This window comes from Podarcis vaucheri (assembly GCF_965113315.1).
Source record: "Podarcis vaucheri genome assembly, chromosome: 10".
NCBI lineage: Eukaryota > Metazoa > Chordata > Lepidosauria > Squamata > Lacertidae > Podarcis > Podarcis vaucheri.
Genome location: NC_138748.1, coordinates 28,951,977 through 28,979,873, shown reverse-complemented (window position 1 = coordinate 28,979,873; position 27,897 = coordinate 28,951,977). Strand labels below are relative to the sequence as shown.

The window sequence follows — 27,897 nt, the reverse complement described above, 5'->3', positions numbered from 1 at the left end:
TGCAAATTAAGATATATTTCAGCAGGGTTTAAAAAGTCATTTCACAATAATGACTAAGGACATGATCCAGTTCTAGCCTGCATCAGTGAGTGCACACCGCTCTCTGCACATGGGAATGGGAAGATTTGGTAGAGAACTGGCTTGCGATATAAATAGATCAGGTTTAAAAATTAAAAAAACACCTCACAGAGCTACAATTACCCACATCCTTGCAGTTCCCAATATTTTTTGGAGGGAAGCAAATGTGCTTTTACATGTATAGAGCAAACCCCACAGCAGTATATTCTTTTAAGGTGTGTGTGTATTCAAATGACTTTTCCCCTTGCTTACCCTAGAGCAATGAATGAATGAATTAAAAAAAAGTGAAGACCATATTTTTCCTTGTTAGTTGGCTTCCCTTTGCATTTACTGGTCCCCTCCAAGTTAATAATCACAGACACAGCCTGTGTTTCACAGCCTGCTGCTCAAGAAACCATGTATATGCCAGCCTCTAGGCTACCCATCAGAAAGAAAAAAGCTTTCAATAACCACTTTAAAAGCAGGTGAAGACTGCCTTGGTACAACAGCATGGGGAGGCATTCTACAGTGTACAAAAATGCTGTTTTCTGTCCCTTCCCTGCATCAGATTGCTTATCTTCACAGTATGCCTTTGTCCTGCCTGCTGCTTACCATTTCTTGTAAAGCATGAAATAAAGAAGCCTGAACAAACTCAAAATATATATGCTTCCAAAATGTTGACTTTACATGATCATGCTTCAGCCAATCAAGGCAGTAAATATAACACAATATCTCTGTTGTCTCTGTTCTGGAGGTAGGGGAAAGGAGTCCAGTAACCTGACTGTGCTTCTCTTTTATTATGTACCCCCCATAGTTTCTAAAGACTGTGTCTTAAAAAATGAGACAAGATAATTTTTGTGAAACAGACAACATAATTTTTGTCTTGCCTAGAAAGCTTTCTGTTCTCTTTCCACAGATCCCCCAAAGCCTACATGTTTGCCAAATTGAATGCTGATTTTAGGCAAACAAACCATGTCAACTGTGCACATTTGCATCTGACATTTACTATTGTGTTCAAAGTAACTGTAGAATCATGTGCAGTTTTGTTTCATTGTAATGACACGTCGGGCACACACTCGCCGTGACAAAAGAGAGATTATAATTGGGTCGTTTCACTTTATTAAAAGGGTTATTCCACTCTATTTCCCAATGACCATCTTGTTCTCACCAAGATCACCCTGGTAAACTTAAAATGCATTTGAAAATGATGCTTGGTCATGTCTGCCCTACCCCTTTTTGCTACATTTGGATGTTCTGGCAGGAGAGTTGGTTGCTTGTTGTTGTTCCATTCATCAAACACTGGTGGGGTCTTGGTTAGTTCTAGATCAAAGTGATTGCCTGGAGTACATAAAAGAGTATCTTTAGCTCAATGGCAACTTACTCCCCACCATTAGCCGCTGAGTCCCAGCTCTGTAGCTCATCTTTAAAGGCTGCCTTTCCTATGTTATGGCGATATCTGTTGTGGTGATAAGGTATTAGGCATGGATTATGGAATACACACATTCTAGTTAAATTAATAAGCTTGTGAAAGCTGAAAGTGAAAGCTGGACCATAAAGAAGGCTGATCACCGAAGATTTGATGCTATTGAATTATGGTGCTGGAGGAGACTCTTGAGAGTCCCATGGACTGCAAGAAGATCAAACCTCTCCGTTCTTAAGGAAATCAGCCCTGAGTGCTCACTGGAAGGACAGATCCTGAAGCTGAGACTCCAATACTTTGGCCACCTCATGAGAAGAGAAGACTCCCTGGAAAAGACCCTGATGTTGGGAAAGATGGAGGGCACAAGGAGAAGGGGACGACAGAGGTCGAGATGGTTGGACAGTGTTCACGAAGCTACCAGCATGAGTTTGAGCAAACTGTGGGAGGCAGTGTAAGACAGGAGTGCCTGGCGTGCTCTGGTCCATGGGGTCACGAAGAGTCGGACATGACTAAACGACTAAACAACAACAAGAAGAAGCTTGTATGTACGGTGGTTCTGAGTTACTATGCCTGAGCCTGATCTGCACCATATGGTGGTTCTGTGGCCATTTGGATGTTGAATTACAACATCTTGGCGACCTGTTGAGTTGTTGTAGGTAATTCAAGCTTGCCTCCCTCAAATCCTTACAGGTCCTGCTTACGGTTTTCTCATAGGCATCTGGGTGGCTACTGTGGGACCATGCTGCTTGACTAGACTGGCCTTTCTTTTTAGCCAGCATAACTCTTCTTGCGTTGTTTGCAAAGGTGTAATACCCAGCGGAGCCTCCATAATGATTTTCTAGTGATGGGACATTATTAGAACATCCCACCCACATCACCTTTAGTAAAGTTCCTGAGGCTTTACTCCCCCTGGTAGACTTTGGGGTGCAGTGGCCAAGGACTCCCATTACAAACTTTGTGTTGTGCAGATAATAGCCTTCCTGTTTCTGCGTGCGTTCAGAACTTTTGTCACATTTTAATGTATGCTGGAGGATATTAGTTGCATTTAATTAGATGAATGGTTCACATGTAGTTTATTGTTTCTGAGTAGCCAAGGCAACATCCCAAACATACAGATAGGGGAGACTAGGGCTACTGGGGCACAGTCCTCCCACTGAAAATGTCAAGCAGTTTTTAATTTCCTCCTCAAAATCACAAACTCTTTCTTTCTTGCCCCACTTCCTTGATGTACAGAGGCATTCCTGTCAATGTTTTCTGCACCATTCAGCCAATCCTAATCCAGAACTATAGCTGTGGCAAAAAAGGTCCTCCTCCCATGCATCTCTAAAATGAAAAAAAGGATATGACTGATTGGCCTGCTTGAAATTCACCCCTACTAAGAAGACTCTCACTCCATCTATTATTAGGAGGTCTATCCAGCACATCTACTGTAGCAGATATAGGAGGAGTCAGGACTGCTGCAAAAAACAGCCCCGGATGTAGTAGCACCAGGCTCATCCAAACTTCTGCTTGCCCTGGGAAAACCTGCTTTTTAGCACTAAATCAGAGCAGACGTCAGGGGTTTTCTGTGGATTTATGTTCGCTCCGATTTAGCACTAAAGAGTGCATTTTCCTGGGGAAATTGGTGGGGCAAACAGAAAACCACTTGGGCCCATGTTTTCTAGGCACGGGACAAGTGGAAGTGTGTTGCAACAAGCTCTGTATTGTTATCAGTTTCTAAGGTTTCTAGTTCTTGGAGTAACCAGGCTAGCCTCTTGGTGAGATGATAGCCTGGGTGATGAGCCATTAAGAGGCTCGGTAGAAGACGGCTATCAACAGATAAAGCCAGAGTTTTTCGGGGGGGGGGTGTAACAATGGGACCTAGAAGGAAAACAGCAAGCTGGAGATAGGGGCCATGTTTGAAATGTTTGAAAGTGATGCTTGATTTCTGTTTGAATCCAAGGATTGCACTCTGCACATGTGTAATGACACAGTTTCCTAAGCAAGTTCCATAAAATTCCTATTGTGATGAAAGCAGAAGGTTAAAAATAGCAGCTCTACCACTACATGCAAAAATCTATGGGTGCAGATAAATGGGAATTCTGTTGCAATGAAGAAAATGCAAAATGAATTTGAAGAATCAGCAGATTTAAAACAGTGGGCTCCCTCTCTTCCCCCCCCCTCTCTCTCACACACACACATATACACAGAGTTTTAATGCATATTCTTTATGCCCTAATATAATATGTCCTAATAAGAATGTGCCTACTTCTGCTAGAATTTCCATTCTGTTAGAAGTCTATTGTGTCGTGAACAGAGTTGACCTGAATATAAACTCTTGAATATGCCTTGTTATATAAACAGCCCAAAACTGTGTCATTCATCTCAATCCATACCTTCTCCCAACAAAAAAAGATTTAATCTGTCTTCTTTCCATTAGAAAGTATTTCAGTCTGGGGCATGACCAGAGAACTAATGGAATTATGAGTTTCTAAGTAACTAAAACCAGCTGAAGCTGTAATGCAAGGCTTTTTAAATTTTTATTTAACCTCCATTAAAGTCTGGCTCAAAATGCAGATTATGTACTTCCAGACAGCAGTTGAAATGAACTAGTCTCTCTCTCTCTCTCTCTCTCTCTCTCTCTCTGTGTGTGTGTGTGTGTGTGTGTGTGTGTGACTTTATTAAATTATACAAACCTTTAAAAATCAAGTTTCTGCCAGTTTTCTACAACCAAACCTATACAATTTTGGACAAATAGAAAATAGGTAAAGATGTGGGTAAAGCAGGATGATTAATCAGCAGAGATTATTTGGTACTAAGCTTTGCCATTGTTACGACAGGATACTTGATTATGGGGATGTGTTAGGAGGTGCTGTGCTTTACATGTGGAAATGGGGCACAGTTGTGGTGTAATATGGCTAGCCAACATACATTTATGAACCACAATGTAAATACTAACCTACATCTGCAACCAGTAATATGTATTAATATTATTATTGTATTAATAAAAGTAATATGTCTTCACCACTTTTAGGTATTTATTCTTCAGGCAAAGAAGGAGAGGCAAAAACTCACTGCCTTAATCAGAAATGGTCACAGCTGTCAAGGTTCCTTATATGATGAGGGATGGAGTATTCCATTTTTAAATGTTGTTGTCGTTTAGTCGTGTCCGACTCTTCATTGGACCAGAGCACACCAGGCACTCCTGTCTTCCACTGCCTCCCACAGTTTGGTCAAACTCATTCTGGTACAAACAAGATGAATTTTAACAGGGAGAAATGTAAAGTATTGCACTTGGGCAAAAAAAAATGAGAGGCACAAATACAAGATGGGTGACACCTGGCTTGAGAGCAGTACATGTGAAAAGGATCTAGGAGTCTTGGTTGACCACAAACTTGACATGAGCCAACAGTGTGACACAGCAGCTAAAAAAGCCAATGCAATTCTGGGCTGCATCAATAGGAGTATAGCATCTAGATCAAGGGAAGTAATAGTGCCACTGTATTCTGCTCTGGTCAGACCTCACCTGGAGTACTGTGTCCAGTTCTGGGCACCACAGTTCAAGAAGGACACTGACCAACTGGAACGTGTCCAGAGGAGGGCAACCAAAATGGTCAAAGGCCTGGAAACGATGCCTTATGAGGAACGGCTAAGGGAGCTAGGCATGTTTAGCCTGGAGAAGAGGAGGTTAAAGGGTGATATGATAGCCATGTTCAAATATATAAAAGGATGTCACATAGAGGAGGGAGAAAGGTTGTTTTCTGCTGCTCCAGAGAAGCGGACACGAAGCAATGGATCCAAACTACAAGAAAGAAGATTCCACCTAAACATTAGAAAGAACTTCCTGACAGTAAGAGCGTTCGACAGTGGAATTTGCTGCCAAGGAGTGTGGTGGAGTCTCCTTCTTTGGAGGTCTTTAAGCAGAGGCTTGACAACCATATGTCAGGAGTGCTCTGATGGTGTTTCCTGCTTGGCAGGGGGTTGGACTCGATGGCCCTTGTGGTCTCTTCCAACTCTATGATTCTATGATTCTATGGTAGCTTCAAGAACACAACCATCTCGTCCTCTGTCATCCCCTTCTCCTTGTGCCCTCCATCGTTCCCAACATCAGGGTCTTTTCCAGGGAGTCTTCTCTTCTCATGATGTAGCCAAAGTATTGGAGCCTCAGCTTCAGGATCTGTCCTTCCAGTGAGCACTCAGGGCTGATTTCCTTCAGAATGGATAGGTTTGATCTTCTTGCAGTCCATGGGACTCTCAAGAGTCTCCTCCAGCACCATAATTCAAAAGCATCAGTTCTTCGGCGATCAGTCTTCTTTATGGTCCAGCTCTCCCATTTTTAAAATAATTATATCAATTTCCTTTATTTTCCTTACTAGTTCATATTTGAAGTGGACAACTTCCATATCACTACCTGATTAGGTTTTTGGCCTGACTTTTGGCTTTCAGTTCCATGTGTCCTTTTTACAGGTTGGGGGGGATTAATTTGAATGTTGTGTTCCTGAAGTCTTATGGTTTCTGTGTGGAATTCCGATATGTCTTGGGAATTTCCCCAAGGCGTCTAGTGCTCCTGCTGACACCCTGGGAGAATTGGGGGAGAGAGAAAGACCGAGGGCATGGCAGAGAGGAAGAGAAGTTTGAATGCAGTGTGTGGAATACTCAGGGCAATTCCACATCACACTTAAATCTTGATGACTGTGGTCCTGTAAAGGTGCCAGTGATCACTTAACATAAATATATAAGCTCTCTTAATCAGCCTAAAATGCCCAGGGTTCTTTTGATGAAACAGCAGAAGTGGTTTACAACTAAGGGTGGGGGAGAAATTTGGCTTGGTTCACATTTCACTGCAAGCCTGCTTGTCACCCTTCCTGAAATAATACAGCAAGGAAAACTTTCAAAGTTATCCTTTGAAAGTTTCACTTCTTTGAATTTTATGATGCAAGTCTCCCAATCACCACTACGTTTTTTCCCCTGTGCAATATTCTTGTATTTCACAACACAATAGTAGCAACAGCTCTATCTAGGGACATTCTGCTCCTGGTAATCATTAACATGTTGTTGTTTAGTCGTTTAGTCGTGTCCGACTCTTTGTGACCCCATGGATCAGAGCACGCCAGGCACTTCTGTCTTCCACTGCCTCCTGCAGTTTGGTCAAACTCATTAACATACAAACAGGAAATGGGATTATACTGAGTAGCCCCCCCCCCCTTCCCATGTCCAATATGTAGAATGGAAATATTTGAAGGCAGGAGGAATTCTTAATGTGTAGGGGTTCCCACCCAGTGTGGAACTCTGATAGCTTACCCTTCCAGATTGTGTGGGAGCCTGCATGTGTGAAGACTCCCCTGGTCGGGTAGAGACACCTATGATACTGCTCCAACTGTCTTTATGAACCAAAAGAAAACACTACTGTAAGAGCTGTTGACATTTGCTACTCACTCGGGGCAATTTCTGCTTGCCCTAGGTAAAGAAACATGTGGCTAATTGCACAGTTGGCTCACATGTATCAGAATTCTTTTTGAGAAATAAAAGGAATGAGTTTAGCACAACTGGTATAGGAGTTCTGAACAGATCCAGTGGGATTCTAAAATAAAGAATAAGAATTATCCACTGGGTAATAGTGGAATTTCATGTTTGTCGTTAAGGTGCTCCTGTTAGATTTAACATTGAAGGAAGGATTGCTTGCTGAAACCTGGAAACTCATGCTCTGTATTTAACAACAGTTAAAACTGTTCATTAATGATTAAGGCAGCTTCCACAAAAGCTAGGATCATCCAGTGGCGTAGCGTGGGGGGTGCAGGGGGGGCCGGCCGCACCGGGCGCAACATCTGGGGTTAGGGCAAATCCACGGGTTAGGGGGCGCAAATCCACAGGTTAGGGAGCGCAAATCCACGGGTTAGGGAGTGCAAATTACTTGCCTTGCCCCGGGTGCTGACAACCCACGCTACGCCACTGGGAGCATCGGATATTCTTGTAGTTCCAGGTAGTGTTTTTGATATATTTCATTTTTTAAAAAATTCTCTTTAGTTTTGGTTAATAATGAATTCATTAAACACAAATAAAAATACAATAAAATAACATTAAAGAGTAAAATACATGGAGATAAGCAGAGATAATTGAAGATGTATGACATACATTCCTTAAATTCCAAATGAACTGTACCAGAATTAGAGTAGCTGTGATACATTTCACATTACATTAGTAAATTTCCTCATTGTTTAAACTCTTTTACATGTTACAAGATCAAGAATTTCAAACATTCTTTTCCTGAGAGCAAAGCAAAGATAGTTTTGGTTATGGAATGTAGCTATTAAAAAGAACAGAGACAAATGGTAATGTTATAACAATATTAGAAAATATACAAGAAAGATTTTCAAACTTAAGAGATGTTTTTAAAATATGGCATAGAAGAGTCAAAAACATGCCACTTTTTATTATAAAGGACTAATACTTTGACGTCTGAATTACTCAGAATTTTAATAGGGCTGTGAATTCAATAGGATGGATTATGTGTCACAAAAATTATTTCCAGAGACTGAACAAAATAGTGTAAGGTCATTGTTGCAATCCAAAGGACTCATGGGCCATTATGTTTAAATGAGAAACTGCTCATTGTACAAACACACACATTCTGTTCACAATGACTGACTTTCTAGAATAATAGCTAAATGTATTATTATATTACTGTTGTTTTAACTACCAAAGGTGCCAGTTCTGCTTCATGAAATCAGTTGGAGTTTTACTGTTGGAATTGTCTCAAATAGTGCCATGCAAGTTTTTGTCATGCTACTAACGGACTTTTGCCTTGCACTTTCAGTTCTGGCAATTAGGTGGTCCTTGAGGGTCTTCCACAGCAGATTCTCAAATTAATCTGTAGAGCTGTTCTGGTGTGACTGTTTTTCTGTTGCACCTCATCTGTCCATTTGTATGTCATTTTGTGAGGGCATGGCTACCAAAAGCGGCTTAAAATACTTTAAACAAAGTGAAAAACAAATAACACTATTTGTTTTAAATATCATACAAAATAAGAGGTAGCTATGAAAAATCCCTATCCTATTCATGCTCCAAAGTCTTTAAAATTGGTCATAGTGTCTGTCTGTTAAAAGGCACGATGCTTTTGTATTCCCGCTCATGCATGACGACAACAAAATACGGGATTTCTGAGGGATGTTGTCAACTTGTTGATTTGCATCAGGTCACCCCTCTCCCAAAGTATGAAACATTCAAAAAACTGAAACTCTTTACTGAAAAAAGGTGCTGCAGAAAAGGGCAAGAAAATGTTAAGCTGAAGAATAACAAGCAGAACACATAGGCATTTGAATGTAGGACTCAGCTAAATTCAGCTCGCTCTATGTCACAATATCAATGTGATGTGCTACACAGTAATTGTCTGTGACTTTACAATTTTTTAAAATTTGCACTGGGCCCTGTGGGTTTAGCTGACCCAGTTGTTCTTTCCGTAGTATAATCTTTTTGATTCCATGAATATGTGTGTGGCTCATTAAAATGAATTGCATTAAAGTCATATTTGGGCTATAGCTGAGGTGTGTAATAACTGTGCACTCTGAGCATGGTATCAAAAAAATGGAGGGCTGAGAAAGCAACCAGATAAGACTTTTTGCTTATTGCTGTGATATGCAGCTTGTGACATTGTAGGGGGCAGAGCCGTCTTTCCCACTGGGCTTAGTGGTGCATTGCGCCAGGGCGCCGGCCTCTCGGGGCGCCCCAGCAAGTGGGGGAGCTGCGTGGCTTTGCCGGAGGCCTCCCCTTTCCCTGCACGCCTGCCAGCTGCGCCCCGCCAACCATATGGCTGGCGGGTGTGCAGCTTGCCTCCCAAGCCTCGATGGGAACAGATGAAAAATTGAAAAAGAGGGATTTTTTGGTTTTTTCTATTTTGTATATGTGTTTTTTCCTTTCTATTTTTGTGTTTAATGTTTGTATTTTTGTATTTTGTAATTTTGTATCTTTTTTGTTTTATGTATTCTTTTAAACTTTTCTATTGATAAAACTTAATAAAATATTATTTAAAAAAAATAAAATAAAGGAAGCTCGCAAGGTCCTGCCTGAAGGCTTGCGACATAAAAAATTAGGCACACCAAAGAGTGAACGCTCAGGGACTCCTGGATCCTTGGCCAGCTGTCACCTGCCTTTTGCTCTGCTTTCATGACCATTTTATCAGAGACCCACCATCATGAAGTCTTGCTTAACCCTCCCAATTCACTTTTCTCCCAAGCAAGTAATGTTCTAAACCAGGTATGGGGAACCTTTAGTCCTCCAAATGTTGCCGAAGTGCAGCTCTTGGAAGCATGGCAAATGACCTGGCTTGAAGAGAGTTCTAGTTCTGCAGCATTTGGAGGGCCAAAGGTCCTGCACCAGTTTTAAGCATTTATCAGCAGCCTGATGCATTTTCTTTTTGTTCAGCGCCCTTTTCAGCATAAGGTTGCATTGTGCTTCCCATCTCCATAATTTTCCTCCTTAAGCATTCATTTATCTGCTTCTCACGTGGCTTATGCACAGACACACACACAAGTTATACATGTGGCAGGGAGGCCCTGTGCCTGCTCTTTCTCAAGTCAGCTACTTCCTTCTTACTCAGTTTGTACCTGTTCTCATGTGCCTAGGTCACTTATCGAGGCAGGAAGCTAAATCATAACATCTGTACTAAACTCTTACTCCCTTTTCCAAACTACACTCCTGCTGCTCTGTAGAACTATGGTTTCTATTCCTGTACACAAATTTCCACTATCACATGGCACCTCCCTCATCTCTGCCCATTGCAATCCTAAAGAGATGGCTTGCATTTCCTTCAAACTCCAGCCCTTTTGCACTCCTTCCTGTGAACAAAAGACAGGTATGGCAGTTTGACTGGCTGTTGTTCACTGATCCCAAAGCCTGCATGTACTCTGTCCCCAAAAATGGTGTTAGAATGCTGTGCAAGGAAAGATAAACTCTGCAGTAAGAAACCGAATTTATAGAATCATAGAATCATAGAGTTGGAAGAGACCACAAGGGCCATCGAGTCCAACCCCCTGCCAAGCAGGAAACACCATCAGAGCACTCCTGACATTGCATTTGCATTCTTTTTTATTCTGCATAGTCTTGTTTCCAATGTGTATTCTTTTGCATAATTGTCTCTTTTCCTGGTACCACAAGTAGTGGCATGAAGTTTAAGAGCAAAGTCTCTCTTAACTTGTGAGATTACACTGGAGAGACATTGCCCGCACACTTTGCAGCTATAAGGGCAAAGTGTTTTCCCTTTTCTGGGAAAACAGATGTGTGATCAGAGCCGTCTTTCCCACTGGGCTTAGTGGTGCATTGCGTCAGGGTGCCAGCCTCTCAGGGGCGCCCCAGCAAGTGGGGGAGCTGTGCAGCTTTGCCGGCGGCCTCCCCTTTCCCTGCATGCCCACCAGCTGTGCCCCACCAACCATATGGCTTGCGGGTGTGCAGCTTCCTTCCCAAGCCTCCGTGGGAGGAGAGCGATCCCCGCAGAGGCTTGGGAAAAAGTAAACAACTCTGGGAAACAGGGAGGTGGGAGTGCTGGAGGGATCTTTGCACCATGGCGCTGGATATGCTTAAAACAGCCCTGGTAGGGGGTCTGTTTGCAGTATACTTTTTACGTGCCATCATTTTTAATTTTTCTACTGTTCAAGATTGCATTCCAGCAAATAAATATCTGCACTGGGTGATGCTTTGCTTTTATTGTTTATATCATGTATCATACAGCATGTCTTAAAGATGTGTGAGTTGTTGGCATCACTGAAGTTTTATTTTATTTTATCATACCTTAGTTATGTTGAACTCAGTAAAGTAGATGATAGCCCACTGACACTGAAAGGCATAAACACTTTTTGAAATATGGCAACTCTAACCTGGGGCAGCTGGACTTGACTTAAGGTTGGGGAAATAGTTAGATTTACAGAGAAACTGAACAGAATGTGAAATTCAAACTAAGATTTGCAAATTCAGCACTTTATTCACAGGCTCTATAACCTGTGACTAGTTTCTTAATTGTCTCTCCAGATGCTGTGGAAACCTTATTGTTAAAATACATACATCTTGCCTAATGAAAGAATCTAGGTTATTTCAGAGGGTAACACTAAAGATAAATCTTGCCTTACACTATATTGAAATGTTCTTCTCATACTGCAGGGAATATTGTATTCTGTTTCATTAGTAGCTAGTATTGCACCTGTTGGAAGTTGTTTCTCATCCGTAAAGTTTATACCACAATATAGTGTTTTTCTTTAATATAAAACTATCCTGCTGGAATTTACCCACCACAAGATTTCCAAAAGTGCATTTTCTCAGGTCCCGAAGGACTGGAGTAAGGTTTGAAGATGTTTAAGCCTCCTGCTTAATCACAAACCTGGCAGAAAATATGTAGGAAGGAACTGTAAAATTGAAAATGGGAGTTAGGAGATGCCGACATCTATTCTATTAAAAATGCATGGAAGCAAATATCTCCACAATACAAAAGTGGTGGGACAAGCTACACACCACCTAGGGATTGTAATGTATATTTAAAATGCACACTTATATATTTAGGTATTATTGTATTGCCTTTACAGGCAAAACGCCCTCTCAGGGTGGTTCACAAGTAGCATAATAGAACAATATGAAATGTATTGCATTTGTATCCTTTAGTGGACATTGAACTCATTTCACGGTAAGTGGACACTGAGGCAAAACAATAGTTCATTTGTCCAAGATCAGGTCACATGTTATTACTCTTTTATGTGAATACATGGCAGATAAAATAAGGGTGGAGTTTAATAAATATGTGTCTGAACAAATGAACAGTTATTTTTGCTTCAATGCCAAGAAAGTGGTAGGGGAAAAGTTTTGGCCATAAAGGTAAAGGGACCCCTGACCATTAGGTCCAGTTGTGGCTGACTCTAGGGTTGTGGCACTCATCTCGCTTTATTGGCTGAGGGAGCTGGCATACAGCTTCCGGGTCATGTGGCCAGCATGACTAAGCCTCTTCTGGCGAACCAGAGCAGCGCATGGAAACGCCGTTTACCTTCCCGCCGGAGCGGTACCTATTTATCTACTTGCACTTTTTAGTGTGCTTTCGAACTACTAGGTGGGCAGGAGCAGGGGTGGAGCAGCGGGAGCTCACCCTGTCACGGGGATTCGAGCCGCTGACCTTCTGATCGGCAAGTCCTAGGCTCTGCAATTTAATCCACAGCGCCACCCGCATCCCTATAGGGTCAGATCAAATAGTGACCAACCCTCTCCTCAGGCCACATTTGACAGATGGGCAGGGCTTCACTGAGAATTTAGGCCCAATCTGCATTATACATTAAAAGCAGATTCATGCAACAGAGCTACAATTCCCAGATTTCCCTGGAAAAAGGTATTGACTCTGAGAATTGGCTCTGTGTGGGCAATAGGGGTCTCCTGACAACTCTTAACAAACAACAGTTCCCTGGATCCTATATTGCAAGCAATTACAGTTTAAAGTGGTATGATACTACTGCAGATGTATAGTCAGGGCTTTTTTCTGGGGAACTCACAGAAACTCAGTTCCGGCACCTCTCGGGGGGGCACCATTGCCATTCTAAGACAATGAGGGAGGTGTTCATGGTGAGTTCCAGCACCTCTTTTTTCTAGAAAAATGGCACTGCAGGTCAGGTTTAGTGGGTTGGATCCAGAATATCAGTTCTGTAATCAGAAGGGCTCCTTACTTTTTTGGAAGTGCCTCAAATTCAGCAGAGTCCTCAGACCACCTTGTGTTACTATAAATTTGAGAATATGTCTCCACCCCCCCCCCACCCAACCACATAAATGCAGAAAATATAAATTAACTTTAACGTAACTCAGACTCAGATTACTGAGTTGGTAATCAGATTACAGAAAAAATAACATGAGATGGATCTAAGAGCATTCTGAGAATTCTGGTCTGAACTAACTAATGTTGAGTTTTGGTGAATAACTGAATGATAATTACAACATAATTCTAAATGTTTTTTTTTTAATTTAAAAAACCACTGTTATCTAGCTCAGTTAGATTTTATTATTATTTCATGCTTTCTTTGCCAGGAAAATAAAGCATTTGCTTATAAAGCAGTGTACACAGAAATGTTTTAAATAAATCTGTGTTTTGTATACACTGTTTTTCTGTATTTTTCAGTTTGCTTTCAAGTGAGGCTTGAAAAGGAAAGTAATAGTTTATTATTTCTGCATTTTATTTCAATTCATGATTCCAACCTTGTTCATTAAAGCTGAAGTGAAAATCTGTGTTTGAAGGACCTTTGTTGACAGAGAAACTGGCCTCCAGCACAAAATTCAATAAACATTGATTACCCAGTCTAATGCAGTTTATTGTTGATTTCTTTTCTTTCAAAAAGTAATTTACTCTTGCCAAAACATTTTTATGCATGAGGCCATCATCTAGAAATTAATTAACATTTTAGAGTGCAATAACCTAATATGAATGTCAAGTGAAACATCATTTTCTTTGACCAAAACATGGCGGTGAGTTAGCATATGAGGGAAAGTGATCTCTTTTTATAATAAAGTGCTATCATAGCATTTTCAGAATTTCAAAGAGTAAAGTTGACATCCAGTCATTTCTAGTGCTGTAAGTGATAATTTCTGAAATAGATTTTATTTACATGGATTTATTTAATCTTCCCATTGTGAGCGCTTGAGGAATATAAATCTCTGCTCAGCAAACCGTATTCAAGCCAGTGTTGCCACCAGAACAGCATGATAACAATTACTACAATCCTGTGTGAAACAGGGTCAACTTCTTCACAAACATCCATATTTCCTGGGATGATATTACACAGGTGGGCAGTCAGCATTTCTCTGTGAAAACTAGAAGAAAACTTGCAATACATTTTTTCTGAGATTCTAACAATCGAAAAGAACAAAGCCTTGAAACACACTGATAATCAACAAAGCAGTCACGAGGGTCAGAAAATGAAGTTCAGCCACCTGCTCTTCATTTCAAGGCAGCAATAAAAACCACTTGTGAAGCATCAAAAGCCTTACATTTTTACCATACCATCAGACTAGCATACTTCTAGTTTGATGTGGATATAGGATGTTCTTGATCCTTATTTTGAAAGGAAAGCGTTCACCACTTCAATGCACACCTTCTGTATTTATTAATATATAATGGAATATACTGTCAGTACCATGGGCTTATATGGGGCTAGGCAGCATTTCATAAGTAGGAAAAAAAGACAGTTCCCAGGTCCCAAGCAGCTTACAATGTAAATTTTGACTGAGAAGCAGCAGAAAACAGTGAGGGCTGGGCTATGGTGAGCTCAGAATGCTACTGGTGCCTGAATTAGCCTGGGCTAGTCCTGCCATTAGGGATGCGGGTGGCCATGTGGGTTAAACCACTGAGCCTAGGACTTGCCGATCAGAAGGTTGGCGGTTCGAATCCCTGCAACGGGGTGAGCTCCCGTTGCTCGGTCCCTGCTCCTGCCGACCTAGCAGTTCAAAAGCACGTCAAAGTGCAAGTAGATAAATAGGTACCACTCCGGCGGGAAGGTAAACGGCGTTTCCGTGCGCTGCTCTGGTTTGCCAGAAGTGGCTTAGTCATGCTGGCCACATGACCCGGAAGCTGTACGCTGGCTCCCTCAGCCAATAAAGCGAGATGAGTGCCAAAACCCCAGAGTCGGACACGACTGGACCTAATGGTCAGGGGTCCCTTTACCCTTTACCTTTTAGTCCTGCCGTTGAGATGGGGGGTGCAGCCAGCACCAGTGGGCTTTGTTTTAGGTAGAAAAAATATTTGGGGTAGAGCATGTGGATCACATTACATCTCTACTAGTTTTCTGTTCTCACCGAATTACACACTCTTAATAAATTGAACAAGACCACTGTGGGCTGCAGGAATTCCCTGTGATTGGAGCACTTAATCAAGAAACCAGTTTTATTAACATACACAAGAACAAGCCGAGTTGCTGTGAAAGAAATATAAAAGCCTTCTTATTAATTTTTTTGCAGTAAAAATTGTCCTAGAATTTATAGCTCTCGTAGCTACAGAAGATCCATGACTCGACTCAGTAATTCCTTAAGTCCGAAATCAATATTTCGCTCCTTTTTCTTTTGCAAGTGGGGCGGGGATTTGGACGTTCATTCAGCAGAACTGAAGCTTGAAAGACAGTTGACTGTGTATTTATATATGAGGTTTATATGGGAGCTAACTCTGGGGTCAGCTCTCCCTGTTGGAAGCTGCCTTTATGAGTAGTTATAACAAAAGTGAAGAAGTATCAGTACATTCACTGAAACCTATACCAACATAAAGTTAAGGGGAACTCAAGCAGCATCCCATATAGATATACCTTCCAACATCTTTCAACAGAAAATTGAGATTTATTTCAGCCGGCTTGCTGGCTGGCTCACACAGGAACATGGTGCCAAAATATGCGTGAGTCAGCTGGTCGCCTCTCCAGTCACAGCCCCTACCTAGTAGCTGTTCAGAAAACCTTAAACCCCATTAACTGAAAAAATAGGTTGGTGGGGGTGCACAGTGGGGGTGCCACTCATGTGACAGAATTTGGGGCAGTGTCCTGGCATACGGTTATTTCCTATTCATTTCAAATGTAGCTCAACATGGCAGTATATTGATCAAAAAGCCACAGTTCCATAGCACATCGGATGCTGCAGTGTAAAACAGATATTAGAAATTGAAACAGAAGCACTAGCATTATGAGAGGTAAAACTAAGATAGTAAACCTTCTATCTGAACGCAGCCATAGAAATATACATGCAGCCTGGCTTCTTACTAATGAAATGAGTTTTAGGTTTACAGGCCCTGTTTAATCCAGACAGCTACTACTTGGGAACCAGTGGGGTATAGTGGTTAAGAGCGGTAGACTCGTAATCTGGGGAACCGGGTTTGCGTCTCCGCTCCTCCACATGCAGCTGCTGGGTGACCTTGGGCCAGTCACACTTCTTTGAAGTCTCTCAGCCCCACTCACCTCACAGAATGTTTGTTGTGGGGGAGGAAGGGAAAGGAGAATGTTAGCCGCTTTGAGACTCCTTTGGGTAGTGATAAAGTGGGATGTCAAATCCAAACTCCTCTTCTTCTTCTTCTACTAATGCCCCATCTGAATGTTTTGTGTGGCTGCTTGCATTCTTAAAGCTTCAAGCCCCTGAGCCTTATTTCAACTTGGCTGTTCTTCAGCTGTAGAAGTATATGCACAAAGGAGGTCTCAAAAGTCTTTTTTTTGTTTTGTTTGCATCACGTGTTCCATCCCCTAAATGGTTCAGGAACAAGCAGAACTATTTTGATGTTAAGTGTAGAAGTACACGTTTCACAAGAACTGTCAGCCTTCTCTAACCTGATGCCCTCCGCCTGATGGGAGTTGTAATCTAAAAACCTCTGGAAGGTACCAGGTTTTAAGCTAGGCAGCCATGCCACAGAGCATGTCTTATTCCCTGTACCGATTAGAGTGAGGAGTTGGGCCCCGTCGGGGTCTGCAGGCCAATGTCCAGATTCTAACATCTTTGTGCTTGATTTTTAGCAGGAATGCTGAGTCAAAACTTAATTTGCTCCTTCTGTTCCAGCCGTAGCTGATATTTCTGACTGAGGTACAAAGGGCATGATCTCCTGATCTCCCTCTGCAACAAAGGAATTTCAAAGAAACATTAAGGGCAGCTGCACATATCCCAGACGAGGCTTTGGGGAGTATGCTTTCTTTTTGTCCTCCTCAGCTTCTGATGGAATAAGGTCTGCTGGGTTTCTCTGCTGCTTTAGCATTAGAATGAATGGGTTTTAAAGGATCTTTGATGCCTCAGCAGTACCTTCTGTTCTCAGCTTCCCAGGACATATTTGAAATTCTGTTGAAATTCTAGGAAACCATTTGTGTGGTAAAGTACCTCATAACCAGTTCTAACTTTTTTAAACAGTACTTTTAGGTTAAATGACTAATGAGATCCATTCAGATTGATCCTGCGTGGGTTCATGCCCTAGCCTAGGGAGTGAGAAGTGAGTGACAGAAGAGACATCCCTGTGGTATAAAGGGGGCAGAATTGCCGTCTGTTTGTAGTTCTGCTTTCTGCTGTGTGAAAATGCCTTGATTATTGGACATAGCTTCAGTTGTCTTTTTTTAAAAAAATCCTATATGAAAATTTTAATTTCCTATATGAAAATGGCCTGATTCTCATCTCTCAGTCTAACTTTACCAGATGCCATGATACCCTTCTTGGTAGTTTAAATTCATCAAAATTAGAACATAGACGTGTATTTTGAGATAAAATATGCATTTAACTACTATTTTGAGAGGATTGTTTTGAAATGAAAGATGATGTGGAAAACGAATGTGGATAAAGATAAAGGAATAGATTCATTCATTCCTATCCTCAGCAGCAGCAGCAATTTTATTATTTGTACCCCGCCTATCTGACTGGGTTATACCAGCCACCCTGAGCGGCTTCCAGAAAAATATAAAAACACCATAAAACATAAAAAACTTCCCTATACAGGGCTGCCTTCAGATGTCTTCTAAAAGTCATATAGTTATTTATCTGTTTGATATCTGATGAGGGACATTCTACAAGGTGGGCACCGCTACTGAGAAGGCCCTCAGCCTGGTTCCTTGTAACTTTACTTCTAGAGCTAGTTCTCAGTGTCTGGACTGAATGATGGGAGTAGGCATGCTTCTTCAGGTATATAGGGCTGAAGCTGTTTAGGACTGTAAAGTTCAGCACCAACACTTCAAATACTGGAAACCAATGTAGATCTTTTAGAATCAGTGTTATATGGTTCCAGCAGCCACTCCCAGAAACCATTCTAGCTGCCACATTCTGGATTTGTTGTAGTTTCCAAGTCACCTTCAAAGGTAGCCCCATGTAGAGCGCACTGTAGTAGTCCAAGCGGGAAATAACCAGGGCATGTTCCATTTTGGCAAATCTAGGCAAGTCGGGTCTCAGATGGAGCTGGTAGACAGCTGCCCTGGACACTGTGCCTCCATGGACAGCTGTGAGTCCAAAATGGCTCCCAAGCTGTGCACCTGGTCCTTCAGGGCAGTTTGTATAAACTGGCAAAGGTGTGCCAAGATATAGTTTTAGAACATGGCCCATAATACCATGCAAACTAGTGCCTTTGAATGTGTGCAAAATAACCCCCCTAATCAAGCAGCTTCAACCTGTCTCTGAAGAGGTTGGATTAAAGTAACACTTTCAATTTCAAGACAGACTTGAGCTCTGGCACCTAATATTGCACAAACGTAGCCTTGGATTGTTTATCTAATTCAACCTTTACTAACCTGGTACGCTGTAGATGTTGTGGACTAAAGTTGCCATCAGCTTCAGTCAACCTGGTTGTGCTGGCTGTATCTGATGGGAGCTGTAGTCCAGAACAACTGGAGGGCTGTTGATGAAGGCTGATGTTATTTTTCTGTCTATTTCCTGATTTGTTGGACGTTCAGTATAAAACACACACAGGTCAATTAGATATATCAGCACTGTGTGAAGCCTTTCGTGTTCCTCACTATCCTCCTTTGATGACGTGGAAAACTCAATAACCTTTATTAAGTAATCTGAAGGTGTACATTAAACCCACTAGTTCTACAAGGTACAAAACTTTCATTTTTATCTGTTGCAAATATTATACCTGGACTACTTCATTATATCCACTGTGCTTAGATGCTAGATTAATTCACACAAATTATATTACATGCACTAAATTGTTAAGCTTAAATAGATTGGGGGGGTTTTTCCTCCTTTTTTGAATATCTTAGATTTCCTCTCTGAATATTCCAAATTGCTTTTTAATGGATTTCTTCCTATATGTGCTTTTGTATTGAGAAATTGGCAGGGCACATTGCATGAAATTAAATTTGACTCAGAGTTTGATGGTATGGAAGAAATTGGTGCGGAAATGAAGACAACATTTTGAAAGTCTAATATGCAGCCAGCTGGCTGTACTAAAAATGTTGTATTTTCTAGAGAGCTTTTAATGCTTTCACACCAAAACAGAAAGAGGACAAGAGACCACATAAATAAGGCAGCTAAGGAAAATATGTCATTTTTCTAAGTATCCAGTGGCAAAAATTGGGCATGGGAATTAATTTGCTGATAGGAATGCTAGTTCCTTTGAAATGTAACAAGGGTGTTTTAGCAGCTTAATGATTAATCAAATCATTTATACTGAACATGATGTTTCCCCAACATTTTTTTCTTAATTTATGTTCAGTGTTGTAATGACAACCACACAAATTGTCATTAATGTCATAATCTGTTTCTTATTTCAAGGGTTTTGAACTTACCGTTTCTGAAGACTGTGTAGTACTATGTCTATAGCAGTTGATTTTTGTACACTCTGTCACTGAAAATTATTGTGAGAAGTCAGAGCAGGGTGATAAGCGGCTGCTGCTATATCCACTACAAATTAGTTAAGAATATATTCAGAATATTGATCTAATGGCTGGACCTTTGCTTTGCCTCTGCCTCTGTTGTTCAGGCAGCAGCTTTTGGGCTCCATTGAGGGCCAAATTTGGCAGGTGGGTAGGAAGGGGTTTCAGGAGACGCAAAGCCCTGCTGTAACAGAAAGGGAGGAAGAATGAAAGAACCTTTTAATGAGGGTGAAAGAGGAGAGCGCAAAATATGGTCTGAAGCGCAACATCAAAAAAACGAAGATCATGGCAACTGGTCCCATCACCTCCTGGCAAATAGAAGGGGAAGAAATGGAGGCAGTGAGATATTTTACTTTCTTGGGCTCCATAATCACTGCAGATGGTGACAGCAGCCACGAAATTAATAGACGCCTGCTTCTTGGGAGAAAAGCAATGACAAACCTAGACAGCATCCTAAAAAGCAGAGACATCACCTTGCCGACAAAGGTCCGTATAGTTAAAGCTATGGTTTTCCCAGTAGTGATGTATGGAAGTGAGAGCTGGACCATAAAGAAGGCTGATCGCCGAAGAATTGATGCTTTTGAATTATGGTGCTGGAGGAGACTCTTGAGAGTCCCATGGACTGCAAGAAGATCAAACCTATCCATTCTTAAGGAAATCAGCCCTGAGTGCTCACTGGAAGGACAGATCCTGAAGCTGAGGCTCCAATACTTTGGCCATCTCATGAGAAGAGAAGACTCCCTGGAAAAGACCCTGATGGTGGGAAAGATGGAGGGCACAAGGAGAAGGGGACAACAGAGGATGAGATGGCTGGACAGTGTTCGCGAAGCTAACAGCATGAGTTTGGCCAAACTGCGGGAGGCAGTGGAAGACAGGAGTGCCTGGCGTGCTCTGGTCCATGGGGTCACGAAGAGTCGGACATGACTAAACGACTAAACAACAAACAAAAAGAAGAGGGGTGTCTCTCTTCTGTAGCCCAAAAATGTGAGATTCTTTGCCCTTGTAGATGCTTTGGGAAGAGGGTTTCCTCAATTTTAGGAAAAGGATAACAGGAGCTCTGACCACTTCATGACAATACTTTAAATAGTTGAAAATGCAGAAGGAGAGAACGTGCAGGGAAGAGTTACTGTAACTACAAAAGGGAGCGGTTTTCACCAGCAGGCTACAATGAAAATTCTCCCTGTATGACTTCGAGATTGTAATCTGTAGTGGCAGCAGATCCCAGTCTTCTCAGGCCTGCGTATCGCCCTGCCCTGCCACTTTTAAAAGTGTTGAAAGCTGGATAGTAGCAAGGGAAAATGTTAAGGAAGATGTATTCAGGAACTGAGCTAAAATGCAGAACAGTTCTTTTCAGAACATTTTAAAACATGTGATTACAAAGGGGCACAGCCAAATAATGCTAATATATTTTGAGACCACAATGCATTGAGAATAGCATTCACCTCAAGTGCTCGCTAAACATTTTATTCATAGCAGGTTGTGTAACGTTCTAATCAGTGAAAAACTAAGCATTTCTTAAGCCAACCACGTTGTAGTTGCATCATGAAGGACTGTTTGTGGTCATTTCTAAAACAAATGATATATATATATATATATATATATATATATATATATATATATATACACACACACACACACACACACACACACGCACAATATTTGTATGTGCAGTTAAAGAAAGGAACCGGGGGGAACGGCTGTGGGAGAAGCGATTAGGTACACATGAAATGCTTCCCTTAATTTAAATATTGGAAATGGCTTAGAGAAATCAACCCAGATGGATCCTACTACAGTAACAAGACTTATTTTCTGTAGCCTTTGGAAAGGATTTTGGGCTCTGAATACATAGCAGCTGCCAAAGCCTCAATTTGTCCATGCCTGGAAGAGTTGAATCTCTGCTTCCACAGCCCCTTTCCTGCCTTCAGCAACAATGACTGCCTGCAATTGTCATACCTGACCTATTTTCCAGTAATTTCCCCAAAGGTAACAAACATCTTGCCCAACATCTTTGCCTATGGAAGGAACAACTACACAGATCAGACCTCTTTTTTAAGGACAAGTATGTATAGGCCAGTGCACATGTGCACACACCAATTATATTGGGTCAGAGAATTCAAAATTCTTAATAGCATTCTCTTTCTCTGCATGTTTAGAATGAATTATTTTAAAATCATACCATGATATTGAGTGATTCTATTAACACATGAACTAAAATACTTTAAATAGTCAACTTTCTTGAAAGAGCAGAACGTTATGCTTATCATCAATTTATTTCCTTTTAAAATTTATATTTCCATCCAATTTTCAGAAAAAATCAATGTGACTTTCAACCCCAAACACAACAACAATAACAAAATATATTGTTACAGGCTACCCTAATCTCTGAGTGGCGAAAGATTTCAGGGGTCTTGGTGCTTAACCAGGATTTGTGTTTTCTCTGGAAGTGAGGCACAGTGAAGACTGGTGTCTTCATGATATATGGCTTTATTTACACATATATGCAACCTTGAGTCTACAGTGGAGGAATTTCCAGCACTCTCATCTTAAGAGGGACTAGTTTCCTACAGAAGCACAGCATTGGATTCAAAGGTTGCCAAACAGCAAACTCTGTGTCTCTTTTCCAGTTTATCCCAGCTAGCCCACTAGAAGTTCTGCCAGGTCCACTTCTCCCCAGTTTTTCAAACCTCTTGCAAGATGCCACAATATTCCTTCAGCCTTTATCAGGGGCAGCCTAGAAGAGACTGCAATCTACGCACACAATTATAAACTGGTAGTGATCTACCCATTTGGGGAACGTCCCATTCATAGGGGGTTCAGGTACTCTTTCAGGGAATCAGGGCAAAGTAATAAATAAAAAAGTCGCTCGCCAAGCGATCACTAATGAAACAGTCAGCCTCACCACGAGAGCTCCGTATTCTGCTATAGCAATCTAGAGGGAGGGGCAAGGGGTTGGGGTCAGGTGGAGGAGCCAGCGATTGACCGCGATCTACCAAAACCTCCCAGGGATCGACCAGTAGATCACAATTGACCTGTTGGACATCCCTGGCCTATATCACCAAAGCTGAAAGCTTAAACCAGTGGTGTCCAAACTTTTTTCAAAGAGGGCCAGATTTGATGAAGTGAAGGCCAGTGGGGGCTGACCAAAGGTCCAACCAAACTGCCACAGGGGCCAGATTGAACTGACCGGTGGCCCAGATTAGGCCCCCGAAACGGACTTTGGACATGTCTGGCTTAAGCACTTTCTTTCCCTGCCCACACACAGCTGGAGGAGGAGCCCTTCCCCTCCTTGCCTGGCAGCCTTGCCCCCCCCATCATTTACTTGATAGCCTATCACTGGCCTTTGTCCCCTGCTAATGGCTCATCTTAGTGGTTATGCCAAGTTGGCCTGGGTTGTTAGCATAGCTTTCAACTTTTGGCACAATTTAATAAAACTTTGATTAATTCTAACTTTTCCTAAATCCAAGAGTTATGGGGTTTGCCCCACCACCCACAATATCATGATCTCCCTTCAGATCATGAAAGCCAAAATCCAAAACAGCTATCAGAACACCTCCCTTGGCAAGGCATTCCACACATGGAAGCCACAAAATAAAATGTCCTAGGCCTGTTCACCACCAGATGTGATTCATGGAGTTGAGGGATCTAGAACAAAACATCATCTGAGGATTGCAACATGCAGGGAAGAACTTACAGAAGAATGCATTCAAATAACATATTACAAACAGCAGTTTGAAAACAGCAACAGCCCAGAAACGCTGAAAGCCCAACACTAATTGCTGTTAATCGTCATCTGCATCCCACAGTCAATTAGCTCAGGGTTACTATAGGCGCTGACAGAAGAAATGAACCTTTCACCATAATGTTCTAATAGTGCAGCTGTAATTTTGCAGTTGTTTGAATATCCTTGATGGTTAACTCAACCTTTCTATTTATGAAATTTTGAAGTAGATTCCTGTCCTAGTGAAGTACTTCTGAAAGCAAAGGGATTTGTTAATTGGCTGGCAGTAATTGCTTGGAGAGGAAAGTAGTGTTTGAAGAGTTTGAAAGAGTACTTAGAGTAGCTAGATGGACTGGTTTGGTTTGGTTTGGTTACTAGTTAAGAACTGAGAATGTGGTTTGAGTTGTAATTTGAAGCCAAGATTTTCAAGGATCAAGAGAGAAATTGTTCAGTAAATGTACACCATTGCTATTGAAATTTAATAGTTTAATTTCAAAGTGTTGGACTATTGGGAATGAAGTGCCAAACACTTCCACATCTGAAAGCTACCACCATGGAAAACTAAAAAGGGTTTTTTGTAGTTCTGTAGGGAAAAGAAGCAATCCAGAGCAAATTAAGTGAAGCCATCAATAGGATAAATGTGGGGGGCCTCCCAGCTAATGGGGTGGTGCTTGAAAACAACTTTGGCAAAATACCAGCATTTGATCTTCATTTTAACCTGAAAAAGGATCTTCTAAAAACATAGTAAAGTAATACACACAAATGCACATAAGTGTATTCAGTGCTGAGAGCAAAATTCTTAATGTGCTGAACTCAAAGGATTGGGATTATGTAGTTTCTTATCTAAGAAAAGTAAATGAACTTCTTGATCAATACATATATAATTAACTCAGAGATGGTGCTAGACTGGAAAATTATCTACGTCGCACCTAGGCATAAGGAAGCAATTGAAAATAACTTGGGTAACTATAATCCTGTTGGTTTAATGCAATTGTATGTTATTGAAATCTGATCATTAAAGCTATAAAAGTCAAATCTAATGTAGTCTGAGTTCAGCAAAAGTAGTTCAGCCCAATATAAAGTAATTGTTTGAGATCACGACCAGGGGTCAACAAAACACCATGTTCTTTCTGTGATTGTGGTTTTTGTTATTGTTATGGAGGGGAGCCTATATATATTTGCATGACAAAGAGACTCAAAAGGTTCTACTTTATTTTCGGTTTCGAAAGGAAAAACCAAGCATTCGAGAATATAATTACTTCAGATACACATTAAAATCGTCACATGACAAAGATCCAGAGTGGATTTTTTAAAAAAAAAAATCTGCATCAAGCACCTGTTATATAGAATAAAGATGGAAGGAAGGTAACACACATAGTGTCAAAATCTATTTCCGAGAAGAGAATAATTGCTGTGCCAAAGATCAGAAATGAAACTTTTCTTTGTACCTTGCCAGCTACAGATCTCTTGTACTCTTTGCCTTCCCAGGTGACATATTCTTTCAATGGGTTGTTCTGGCCATTAACATCCCATTTACAACAAACTGTGGTGAATTGTGTCTTATGAAGACAGCTGTTGTAGTGGAAATGACCTCTGCTGGAGTTACACAAAGGTCACCATTATCTGAAACCTGCAAGTGTTATGAATAAAGCACCAGAATCATAAGACTTGCTTATCCAACACCCAATTGACAATGCTTTGTGCATGGCAAGAAGCACTGAAGGGTGTGCACTTTTGAAGCTTATTCTTGGAGATGCACATGTCCTTACTTCACACAAGAATACACTGGAAGCACAAAAAGGAGATATATGAAGCACATGTTTTTCCAGCGCATAGTATAATAATGTGCTGTGCAGCTGTGGAAAGGGAATGCGAAGCAGCATGGGCTGGAGCCTTATGAGTATATGCACAGCCTTTGCAAATTCAGTGTATACAACAAGCAGGCTCCTGCAACAGAATGCTTTTCTGTTTTATTTAAAAATATTTATATCTTACTCTACTTCTCTGTGAAGATCAGAACAGCGTTCACTAAGAATAGTAAAATTAAATGAGCAGTAGCAAACAAATAACCATATAAACAAGCAATAGCAAACAGCAAAACTAGCAGTGCCAGACTATCTTATTAAAAAACAAAGCTTTAGCTGCCTACCTAACTGCCAGAAAAGAAAGAGGCAGCTGAATCTCCTGGGGGAAGGAGTTCTAGAGGCAGGGGTCTACTTGTACAGTGTCACCTAATGAATACCTTCCTGAAGCAGTAGTAAGAAGGGCTTCTGTGGAAGATCTCAGTTCTTGGGAGGGATTATATAAAGGTGTTACAGGTCAAAATCAGCACTTTGAGCTTGGAAGTAACTAGGCAGCTAGCTAGGCAGCGGGTACAAAAGTGAATCTGTACTCTGTACTATTCCTGTAACTGAAGTTTCCAAATGAACTTATAAGGCAGCCCCATGCAGAGTGTGTCGACACTAATCAATACAAGTGTACCCCCAAAATTCCAGACATCCTCTCCTAGAGGATTTAAGTAGATGTTTAAAAGCATGATTCTAAGGCACGTCATACTGTAATGTCAGAAGTAACTCCTCAGATTTGAATGCTTTTAGTTATTGGCCGTTGAATGGAGTTTGTCATTATTATTGTTTTTTAATGAAGATGGATGCGTTCTTAATAAGTGCTTCTTGCAAGGTATGTGGGGAAGGCTGCTTCTGTTTCCCTTTAGAATTTTGATTTAAGAGCACAAAAAATGTATTTTCTGGTTTTTTTCCATCTCCAGTGATCATCTGCCTCTTCATCTTAGCATAATGACTAGTTTGACGAAGCACTATTCAGAGACAGTGCCTTTGGAGCCGACCAGCACATTTCTTGTTTAGGCGATGCAAAGTGCTTGCTACGCTGCTTTATAATTTATGCCGCTTGAATAGAAAGAGGAAACTTTTCAGCAAGTTTTATGGGGAAGAAGTAGAACAAACCCTTTGATACTGTGAGAGTGCAATGCACACTTAGCAGATGGCTGTGTCATTTGTGAATTGTGTATAATTATTATCCTGTTTTCTGTGGTGCTTACGTTTTTGGCTCATGTTGAGGAGCTTCATTTGTACACATCATCATTATCTCTTGTGACATGTGCTTTAGTGACATTAATCTGTGTTTTATTCCTGAAGCACTAATAGTGGGGTTGTCCTCATTGGCTTTCTTATGCTGTCAGGCTTCCTGGAGTTGTATTCATCTTTTCAGAGAGGCTTATCATGTAGTGCCAAATTCCTCCCAAAATAACATCTAGCAGTCATGTTGTGAAGAACTTACTTTTCTTCTCCTCCCTTCTTCCTAATGTGTGCTGTGATATGGTCAAATTATACTTCATCAGATTTCTTGAATAGTGTTGAAATTATTACTCCAAACCAGAGCAAAACAGGGCATCTACTGTGCATATATGTAGTGTTAAGTTGTGGGTGAACATATCAGATGACACAGCGATTCTTCAAACAGCTCTTGTTTATTCACAGGCCAGGACAGAACTGAACTGAAGGGTTCAGTCAGCCTGCTTATATAGAGCTCCAGTACAACGTTACTGTAACAACTTTCTAAAACTATCCAATCACTGAATGTCACTTTTGATCCCTTATTTGCATAACTATCTACAGTATCCCCCTGCTGGCCCAGGGTGAGAACTTCAGTACATAACATGTAGCACACCTCTTGAGTATTTTTTTTATATAATGCACAGTGATAGCTTTATATCAGAGGTGGGAAACCTCAGGCCTGGGGGCTGTGTGGAGCCTTCCAGGCCTTCCTATCTGGTCCCTGGAACTCTCCCTAGGCTATGCCCCTTCTCCCCACCCCACTCACTCCCTCTGTTCCATGGCTTCCTTGAATGCTTGGCACACTATGCTTCCCCGAACTGTAATGATATTTATTGTTCGCCTGATGGAAATGTGTTTGTTCATAGAAGTGCATGGCTGGAATGCAGCCTAATGTACAAAAGTGGGAATCACACCTGTTGTGTGTGTGTGTGTATCCCCACTGTATATATTTTCCTGTCTCGTCAAATTCAGTTACTAAAAACATGTATATCAATTAAGCTACACAGATCTGACTGAGTGTCCATTATTGCACTCACAGTTTGATGGACTCCTCTGCAAACGCAAGGTGCAGTCAGATTCCATCCTCAGTCAGTGGATCAGAACGTGAACTTCCACACTTAGATCTGCCAACTAGGCTCTGCCTCACTTCCATGGGAATAGAGGGAAGCTCATGAGGGGCTGCAACAGCTAGCCATCCGGAGAAGTGTAAGCATCTATTATTACACTCACAAAGGTTATTCTGGCTGATGACATAACCATAACGTCATGCAATGATGTTATTCCTAGTCCTTTGGTATGTACCAAAACTGGATTATGCTTCATGCAGGAACA

At 41.3% G+C, this 27,897-nt stretch overlaps 1 protein-coding gene and 1 long non-coding RNA gene across 15 annotated transcripts in view; one reads left to right on the top strand and one right to left on the bottom strand.

Annotated features, from left to right (window-relative positions):
• Positions 1-27,897, top strand: part of GRIP1 (glutamate receptor interacting protein 1) — a 331,858-nt gene that overhangs the window by 106,441 nt on the left and 197,520 nt on the right. The window lies entirely within an intron of this gene.
• On the bottom strand, positions 1,154-27,897 carry LOC309541764. Its single transcript, XR_014223905.1, has 4 exons — positions 27,603-27,897; positions 24,940-25,121; positions 23,629-23,744; positions 1,154-1,395 (listed from the first exon to the last, which is right to left on the bottom strand). It is a non-coding gene; the product is annotated as an uncharacterized lncRNA (long non-coding RNA).